The sequence below is a fragment of the Eucalyptus grandis genome, chromosome 3 (genome assembly GCF_016545825.1).
Source record: "Eucalyptus grandis isolate ANBG69807.140 chromosome 3, ASM1654582v1, whole genome shotgun sequence".
NCBI lineage: Eukaryota > Viridiplantae > Streptophyta > Magnoliopsida > Myrtales > Myrtaceae > Eucalyptus > Eucalyptus grandis.
The window spans coordinates 65,836,047-65,846,843 of NC_052614.1; the positions used below are offsets into that span (position 1 = coordinate 65,836,047).

The window sequence follows — 10,797 nt, forward strand, 5'->3', positions numbered from 1 at the left end:
GTGTTGCAACCTTGTAGAGCTTTTAGATTCCATTGGAAAGTTGACATCGCTCCTTTATTTGAATTTAGATTATACTAGTGTAAGTGCATTACCAGATTCCATTAGAGGACTAGAATCGCTACTCGAATTGGATTTATCTTCTACACCTATCGAAGAATTACCCCATTCTATTGGTGGATAGTTGCAGCTCATGATTTTGCAGGAAAGTAAGATAAGAGAGCTACTGGAGAGTATAGGGACTTTGGAGAATCTTGAGGAGCTAACAGCCCACGATTGTGACATTCTCCAGGGCAAAAATCCTAGTGAAATCACAGGACTATCTCGATTGGAGATTCTGAACTTGCACAACACGAAGGTTAGTAGATTGCTGATGACAATTAATCGGCTCTTTAACCTCAGAGAACTTGATTTAAGTTTTTGTGATAGGCTTCAATTACTACCAGACCTCCCCACAAGTTTAACAGACCTAAAGATAAAGTCTCCATCGTTTCTGGCAGTACCCGACCTCTCGAACCTCACTAGTTTAAATCATCTAATAATAAGTGATTGCACGTATGCTTGTGTGAGAACAACTAAACAATCGTCCATATTTGAACGAGGACGAATTCTACATCCGAACCTAAGTTATCTCGGAAGGCTTCATAAATTGCAGTCGTTTAACGTGGATTTTTGCGATCCCACCATGCATCCAACTGACTTGAGATCCCTTTCTCAGCTCTGGAAGTTAGAAATAACCTGTGCCAACCTACGGCTTCTAACTGGGTTTCCGTCCAGTTTGAAATTGTTGAACTTACAAGGTGTGAAGATCCCAATAGAATGGTCAATGTTCTCCAACCTGGACAATTTGTGTCACGTACTGCTCTACGACTGTGGGTTTGGAGAGATCGAGTTCGACAATGTGATTGGACAGCTAAAGAATCTCCAGTCACTGCAAGTGTTCGAATGGGAGGGGCTTGTGAGGATATCCAATGTTTCGAGCTTAAAGGAGCATCAAAATTTGTTTGTGACGAAGTGCCCACAATTAATTGAGATCGAACTTGAACCGTCTTCAACTGGAGATTGCAGTTCCATAGAAAGGCCCCTCCCTGATGCTTTGAAGCTGGAGAAGCTATGTTCGTTGAAGGTCCGTGATTGTGCATCATTGCAAAAGGTACCAAATACACGTTGTACGACTGCTTGGAATTGCCCAAGAGCTGGTCCATATGAAAAGTCAAGAGTAGCAAAAAGAGAGGGAGGGAGCGAGTCGGCAAAGCAAAGAGGGAACAGAAGAAAGAGTGTGGAATCTGAGAACGAGCGGAAGGGGCTTCTGGCGCGATTCGGTTCGGAGGCCAGGACAAGCTAGATCGATACCATTTTGAAGCACTCAGTAAGAATTCGATACCTTCAAATCAAAGAGATGTGCTCTGTTCAGTTGTAATTTCGGATCGGTTTGGGTTTTAGGGTTGCTAAGTTGATTCTTGAGATTGTTGAGCCGTGACATGATGTCGTTTCGAAACTTTAGGTTGGTCTTGGAATCATGAGATTTTATGGATTGCCGTTTGAGAGATATTGGTTCTTCGAAGTTCTCGAAAACTAATTTAGAGTGACTGCAACCAGCAGGGTTTCGTCCCGGATTTCATCAGTTGTCGACCAAATTTTGGTTCTAAGGATTTGTTGGGTCTTTTAGTACTTTGAATAAGCTCTCTTTTGACTGTAAACTCACTTAGAATGGAGTTCAGTAGAGATGTATGACATGCCAAAATTCACAATGTAAGATGAGATTGCTGCTCTGTTTCCTGTTGCAAGTATGATGCTTGTGCGGCCTTTTTGTCGACTTATACTGGACATTTTGACTTCAAAAATTAGCGTCGCCTAGTAGAATCTTAGTTGAGGTTAGTGATATGTAAGTGAGGACTGGTGCTTAGCTCTTCTATGATATGTTAACTCATGGCTTGAAAATCACCGGAATTAGATATGCTATATAAGTTATGAATGAGAGATTGCACACTATGATATATATATATATATATATATGTGTGTACACGCACGCACGCGACGCGCACGATGCACGCACGCACGCACGACGCACGCGGCATGCACGCACGCACGCACTCCCGCCCGCCTGCTCACCCGCCCGTACGCACGCACGCACGCACATTATTTGGTTATTTGAAATAGCAAAGTAAGATATCTCCTGAAATAGTTGGAGGGCTGATTACACACACACATATTTCCTTATGTGGTTACACACGCACGCATGCACGTATGTATATTTCCTTATTTGGTTATTTGAAATAGCAAAGTAAGATATCTCCTGAAATAGTTGGAGGATTGATTATTTACAAAATGATTTGAGAAATTTTTTGTGAATGTATTCTTCTTGTGGATGGAATTGCGAAGGGTTGTATGGAATTGTGAATATAATTTATTAAATGAGTTTTGAAATGGTTTTATTTTTGACGGGATTATGTTGATGGATTTATCCTCTTGTCACTATGATCTGAAATCATTGAAGGGTTGTGAGTAAGCATACATATTCTCAGGACGTCTTGAATGGCCAAAGCCACTGGCTAACATTAGTGCAGACCTACACCTAGGAGGGAATCTTGGTAAGCCTTTTCATGGGGCATTAAACATGGCTATAGGTTGATATGAAGTACTAGAGTAATCAATGGACTAAACCATTGATGTTTGTTTAAATATTGTTGATTGAGTGAGTGTTTCTAATATGTTGAAAATGTTGTTGAAATGATGTAACTCATATTTGGACTTTTACATATATTATATACTAGATTTGGTTGTGTTTCTGTTACTGTTTATAATGTGCATTGCTGATGCTTGATTTGTTGAGAAGAGATGTGCACTATTTATTGAGAGGTGGTATGCTTATACCGTTCATCTCAATTCTTTTTCAGCTTCCGACTTATAGGAGGAAAGCTACATCAGTGGAGGATTCTTAGGAATTTGGATTTTGGGTATAACTTGAGATAATTGTGTGTATAATTTATAATGTACTTTTTCGGTTTAGTTTGTCGGTCACTGGATATATATATTTCTATTGGTGGATTTTAGAACTCTAGTCATGTAACCAGCTTTTTTTTTATGAGACATTAATGGGTATATTTTTTATGATAGGTTAATGTTGGTTATGCATATGAGACTGCGTCCTTTGGATAGGAGGACGATCGTGCCATTTTCCCTATGTTTGTAGAGCTAGGGTGTGATGGTTTTATCAATTTGTCCTTTTAAGCTTTGTTCAAAAACATCAAGCCATGCAAGTAGTCATTGTTCAAAATATGATACCATGTACAGCGCAAGTCAAGAGGTTGTGTGAGAGAATAATATTGCTTTCTCTTAGTGCTATTTGCTTCATCTTGTTCTTACTTTTGGGAATATAAATGATATGGAGCGTAATTCGAAATGTCCTTTGGGAATTCAAATTGGGGTATAATCTTTATTGTAGAAAGCAAAAATATTCTATTCTTATGTATGATTTACTTAGCTATCAAAGTAGATTTGCTGAAGAAAAGAGCAGAAAATGAAAATGAACTTCATGGTGATTTTTCTTTATCACGGGAAAACTACACCACCTAAGAAGTATGATATGTAACTTCAGCCAACTCATTTCCAGTGATAACTCGTACTACAATCCAATACATATATACTCACTTTAGTTATATCTCCTCTTGCAATTCATCTATTTGCAGTTTCGTCTTTTAATGTATGCCACAGATTGTCTGTGTGATTTTAATGGAAAAACATGTGCAATCTGCTTAAAGCTACTCAGTTTGCCAAGGCTGATAGTTCCTTTGGAACTCTGTCGCATAGGGGTACGATGAGGACAACAAACATAATCTGTTTTCAATATAAAAGCAACAAGATTCCATCAATAGAAGGCAAATGTATGTGGATGTTCAAATGGAGAAGTCATCTGCTTTTAGTCTTGGAGCGCTCCCCGGCAATAGTGTACGGAAGAGCCGGGCTGTATGTAAAAAGTTAGAAGCACCTCAGCGTTTTGCAGTACTTGATAGAGAATAAAAGGTCTCAGCAGATTGAGTTTGGCGAACTTATGTAATGAATGAGACCATTCGTTTCGGAAATTCTTCTCAAGTGTTGACAACTTCAACCATGTGTTTGCTTGGCCGTCAATATAGATCTTATCGCTGTGAATTTCGGCAACAAACAGTTGCTCCATGCCATGTTGTATCTTAGTTTAGCTCCAGATACCTGGAGCGAACTGCTTTCCAACTATAAAAATGATTGAGATACCTGTACTCGTCTTCAATGACCCAATCATCGATGCTGACTTGGACTCAAAAGTTGCCTCAGTTGTCAAGTTCGATATGGTTTCCTTAACGACGAGGTCCGGGTGGAACTCCCGAGTGCACCAACTGTGGACATACAGCTCTTGTGATCGCACACCTCCGGCCATGGATTTGGGTCAATGATGAGGGCGCTCGAGATCCAAGTTGGTTAATTAGTACCTCTTCGACACACCATTATGTCTCGTTTGTATGCCCAGAGCATAGAGGAATCTGAGTATGGGCGTGATCGACAATGACAATTTCAAGGTAACTAAACTGATAGATAGTGAAGAGTCGTATATCTAAAATTTTGTAATGGGCCATAGGAATGACTATTTAACGTAATTAATTTAACTTAATTTCAAATTGAATCCTACTTATCTTCAATTTGGTTTAGGATTTACCTATATGATAATATAGATGTATAAAGTATGGTAATAATAAGTTTCATATAAATTTAATGAAAAATAAATAGCGTTGATTGAATCTATAAAAGCTCGCGACGGATTCCAACAGCGATTCCATGCATATTCAATTCCGGCCAAGGACATCGTGCTTTGTACACAAATGCCTCAATTAAAATAATGTACTTGACATATTTTCTTCATATTAAAAATCATGTGTAGGTATACGGTCAATTTGAATCAGAAAAATTGATACCCTTCTTTTTAAAATCCCACTATTTGATATGGTATTTAAAACCATTTTCGGTGTCAAAACCCGACACCCGGGATTTGCCGACGGCTGGTAGTTCCTTCGAAAGTCTTCTTGCGTACTGATATAGCGAGGGAAACATACTTAAATTTTTTTTTTCTAATGTATAAGCAACGAGATTCAGTCAATAAATGGCAAATGCTCGGCTGTTCAAATGGATAGGCCATGTGCTTTTAATCTTGGGGCACACACCGGCATAAGTGTGCAGAAGAGTCGATCGTATTTAAAAAAGTCAGAAACACCTTGGCGTTTCGCAGTACTTGATACAGAGAAAAAGGGTTTAAGCAGATTGAGTCGGGGAACTTCAATTATGTGTCTGCTTTACCATCAAGACGGTGCTTACTGCTGTGAATTTTGGGGAAAAATGATAGCTCCGTGTCATGTAGCATATTAGTTTATTCGAAGTTATTTCTTTGTATGTTCTACAAAACAGAGGTTAGGCTGAATGCAAACACAAATAAACGTGATTAAAGACCCAAAGAATGATGAGGAAATGATGAAACGTTGCGTTGTTTAACTATAAACCTAATGACACCACAAAAGGGAATAGTAGAGGATCGGCTCGGAGTGGCCAAGTGAAATGAGGACGGACTGATGGCCCATTGTCCAGACCGAAGACCTGTCTGATCAGTAGGTATTCAGCCTGCTTTCAAGCCTTGAAGCACCCCCGGACCGAGCCTTAACAACCTTCAAATGACCTCATCATGAATCCGAACCAAACCAGACCACCCTTAAATGTAGACATAGCTAACAAGAAAGAGGCAAGCATACAGGTCAAACCATCATAGATTATTAACTAATAAAGACCATAAACTAATTATTCCACCAAATCCCGCATTCTCCAAATTCTAATAACACTAGCATAGACCTTTACAAACAAAATAGTTGATTAGACACGAATAAGGGAATTTTTTACAATCGGCTGAAATCGGATTGCGGTCAACTGAAGGCTGTTTGCCCACCGTCCAAGCTAAGAACCGGTCTGGACAGTGGCACAAACAGCACAGCAAACGAGGTGCGACTTGCACCAAGTCCTTGTTGAAGTTTCCCATTGTTTACGGACAGGGTGAGGGTTGCAATCAAATCAATATTATTCAACAGAACAAGTTATTAGGACATCCAAAACATACTAATGAGAAATGATGAATCGAAACCAAACACAAATAATTCTAATTCGGATTAAATCACGCAACAAATCATTCCATGTCCTCAATTTAGGTTGCAAATGCATTTTGGGATAAGTTCTCGGACCAAATAACAACAAACGGCTCATGCAAATGAATTGATCAAAGAGCGGCCGGCCTTTTGGAGCAACTTGAAGAATTCTAACTAGTGACGCCCAAGGCAAGGAAAGCTCACCGGTTACTCTCTCTACCACCCTCTATTTTTAGCTCTCTGTTTTCTCTGACTCCCGGAACCATGGATAGACCAAGAAGAAGAAAACTCCAGCCGTCTCTCTCCCCCTCTCCGTTCTTTTGTTTCCTGTTTTTCCTTTTTTTTTAGCCCTCCTTCTAGACATCAGACGCACCTAACGCTCTCCTCTTTTCTCTCTCCCCCGTCCTCTCTGTTTTCTCTCCTTTGGTTCCCTCCCCTTATCCTTTTCTTATCCACCGAATCCTCTGCTCTCCCTCGGTTTTGTTTCTTTTATCTATCTTTGGTTTTATTGACAAGAACTCAAAGAAAGACAGACAAAGCAGGGACGAAAGAAACTGTGAGACTTTGACTTCAACCCGAAGAGTGAAAACAGGCAAATAGAGACCAGGACCTTTTGCTCTGACACGGTGAAATTTGGTGAATTATTATCAACTGTTTTAAAAGGTAAATCATTAGATAAGAGCGTAGTTCATTATTTAAATATTTTAATAGAAAGAATCACATGCCAAAAAGTGTAGGTACGAGATTTTATTTGCTTTTGGGAAATTTCTCGGATCTAAGAAAAATGGAGAAGGAATTGAACCCAAAGAAAGATCTTTTTACCCAGAATACAAATTGCAAAACAGACACAGTAAGGATGCCTCTCACGCTATTTGTGAAGGGCAAGTGGCTGACAAGAGGATCCAGTCATTTTCCTTTGGCTTGCCCTGGAACCAAGAGAGTTTGAATGAGAGAGGGAAAAGGGGACGTTTCGGGGCAGCTCGCCCATTTGGCCGAATCTATAAAGAATCTCGATGTCACCTGACATGAGCAAGGGCATGGCGTCCTTGAACGGGAATGCAATAAAAAAAACATTATCAGGCCCAAAAGAGGTCTTGGTCTTTTTATATTAGTTCTTCATCTAACCGTACGGGTGAAAAAAAAAAAAAAAAACATTATCAAGCTCAAAAGAAATTTCGGTCTTTTTTATATTAGTTCTTCGCCTGACTGCATAAGTAAAAGAAAAAAAATTACCAGGCTCAAAAGAAGTCTTGGTCATTTTATATTAGTTCTTCACCTAACTGCACAAGTGAATTGCAAGAGGGACTAAATTTAAGCAACCGACAGCACCATCTAACCTTACTAAGGACGCGGACTTGAGCAAAGGCTGGAGTGCATATGCTGATGTTTTGCTTATTAAACATATGACAGGTCTTCTTCTAATTAGCTTAATATTCTGTAAAGCTTTTCTTTATCAGATTAATTAATGCTGAATCTACTGTTTTGTTTTCGCATTCTCATGCTCACTTAATACAAAATCTGCATCACTTGGGTTCATTTTATATTTTGCAGAAGCTCCCGTGATAAATAAAGAGAAGACAATGACTTAGGGAGTTTGTATCCTTTTCCTATTTTTCTCTTATTTTCCTTGTATGGCATTATTTGCATTCTCCAAGTACAGTAATCAATTATGAGTGGAACAGTATCAGACTAATATCTCTTGTTCGTTTTTATCAACTTCACCATGTTAGGGAAATCTCTTATGATGTTTTGAAGATAACAAAATAAAAATAAAAATAAAAATAAGGCTACTAACGTGTTTAATGGTTAAGTAATAGACTATGCAGATGATAGAACATGTAAATGATATTGTCAAAGTCTATACTTGGAAGAACCAGAAGACTTAGCGTAACACTTGTTCAAAGTATATTCTAAAGATTTCCAAAACTTCTGTATCAAGATTTGAAGACTGCCAGACTTTAGTGTCAAAATCTGTTCTACATCAGAAATCTCTTTAGTGTCAAAATCTGTTCTACATCAGAAATCTACTCACGCTGACAAATTCCAAACTGAACGTGAATGAAGAACCAGAAGACAGACTTTATGCTGAAGTCGAACTTATTCAGACTGACGTCCAGATTGTAAAATCTATTGCACTCAAACTCAGATTGTACCATTGCACTCAGACTCTACTTCAGACAGAACATAGCAGATTCTGAACAAAGCAAATTCAGAACGAAATAATTTGACATAACGTAACACAAGCCCCAAACATATAATGGCTAATGATCTTGTTTGAATTCTACATCAAGATTGATTTAATTGACTCAATCTAATTGATTGACGATTGAATCTTGAAGACAAAAACTTTCTATATAGAGAAGCTCTAGTTATGGAAAGCAAGATTCTATTTGTATAGGCGATCAGAATCAATTTGGGATTCTACTTCTATCACTCAAAGGCTACCAAATCTTCTAGATATAGATCTGTCCAATAAGTAGATTGGAAGACGATCCTCTAAGATATTGTCCAACGGCTAGTTTGGAAGTAGAGAAGTATTTAAGGAGATCAAGGACCGATGAGCAAGTAAGAAACAGAGCGTAGAATTTATAATTCCAAAATCTGAGCCAACTTCGATCATACACTTATCTCTTGTAAGCTTAAACATTTGTGATCGTGAGAGAAATACCAAAAGAGTGACTTAGTAAGATAATGTAATCTACTACTAAGTATTTGCACTCAAAATTGTAATATCTTCTTGATTGTATAGTGGAATCCAACTAGAAGACTGTTAACGTGGGAGAGTGGACATAGGCTTGATCTAAGCCGAACCACTATAAATCTTGTGTTCTTATTTTCTTCCCTGAATTCTTTTATTTTGTTCACAGTCATATTTGACAACTAAAGTCTGAATTCGCTCAAAGTTTGTTATTCTTCAGACTCAGTTTCAAAAATCTATTGTTATTCAGACTTAGGTTAAAAGTAAAGGTTTTTACTGTATTTTACAGAATTTGTTTTTACACCTATTCACCCCCCCTTTAGATGTTCTTACTAACCCTATCAATTGGTATCAGAGCCAAGTGCTCGGTTTATAAAAGTATTTTTACTTTTGAACTAAAGATCTTCTATGGCTAGTATCTTAGCACTAGGACTTATGGAAGGACAAAGCAACACCAGGCTACCATATTTTAATGGAAATGAATACAACGTGTGGATAAACAAAATGAAAGCATTCTTAAGATCTAGAGATCCCTTGCAATGAGATGTTGTGGAAAAAATAAATCAATCTCACTGTTGCGTCTACATCAAATAAGAATGGCAAAGACAAATAAACCAAACCCCTCGCTCCTATGTCTCGAACAGAGATGTCCAAAAGAGAAGCGCTTGATGCAAAAATCATTTATTCTTTATATTGCGCTTTGTCTCTTGTTGAATATAACAAAATTTCTTCATGTAAGATAGCTAAGGAAGTCTGGGATAGACTCCATGTTACTTATGAAGGGACTGATCGTGTAAATGAGACAAAAATAAACTCCCTACTTGGCAAATATGAATCCTTCAAGATGAAGTCAGGAGAATCGATTGGAGATATGTTCAAATCGTTTTATAGAAATTGTAAACGGTTTGGCATATTAAGGTCATCCAATTTCTTTCCAAATGAAGGTCAACAAACTCTTGCGAGGTCTCTCAAAAGATTGGAACCATATCAAGACCTCAATCTGGGAGACTCATAGGATTATGCTACTCTCCATTGATGAATTGATTGGCACTCTTCAATCCTACGAAGTGGAACAAATCGCTGATGAAGATCCCGAAGGTAAGAAGTCCATTGTTTTAATATCTAATGTTGATTTTGATGATATAGACTTAGAAAATGACATGAACAACGAAAAACTTGCTTTTATGATCAAGAAATTCAAAAAGCTGAGTAGAAAATGAAGGAAATTCGATGGAAGAAGACAATACAAGCAAAATGACCAGAAAAAAAATAATAAAAGAATATGATGAGCAAGGAAATATATGATTGATGGCACATTCAGAATCTGAGTCTAATTCAGACACAGACTCGGAATCGGAGTCTGACTTAGACACAGACTTAAAATCCGATAAGGAAATCGAGGTAAGTCATTCAAAAATTCCTATCAAAGTTTGAAAGTACATAAATGAGTTTTGCTTCAATATCAAATCTTCTCTTAAAAGGATCTCCGAACTTAAAAAGGAAAATTCTTGACTTAAGCAACAGAATCTTTCTTGAAAAGAAAAGTTTGAAATTTTGCAAAAAAAAAAATTCTACAAATAAAAGAAAGTTGAGATTTACTTGTCAAAGAAAATGATTCTTTAAAAGAGGGAAATTTTCAAAAAGTTCAAAAACATTAAAGCATATTCTTTTTTTTTTTTTGGTGACCCAGAAATCCCGAAAGCCGACAGCCGGCGGAAAGAACTCAGGGCTAACGCAAGCTAGCCACCACACTCACGCCGCCGGTTAAGTCACCCTGCGACACACTGAGGATTCGAACCCCTCCCAACCCCTCCCCTTCACGAGGGGGAGAGGGCCCAAAGCCAGCAATGCCACCCAGGTGGGTGGTATTAAAGCATATTCTTTCCATACAAGTACCTTACTATAATAAGTTAGGACTTGGTTTCAATAAAGAAAGTGATTCTTTAA

General features: G+C 38.0%; 1 long non-coding RNA gene across 1 annotated transcript; it reads left to right on the forward strand.

The window, feature by feature from the left end:
• Positions 1-2,442: 2,442 nt before the first annotated feature.
• Positions 2,443-3,404, forward strand: LOC108958855. Its single transcript, XR_005549385.1, has 2 exons — positions 2,443-2,954; positions 3,115-3,404. It is a non-coding gene; the product is annotated as an uncharacterized LOC108958855 (long non-coding RNA).
• The last annotated feature ends 7,393 nt before the right edge of the window (positions 3,405-10,797 follow it).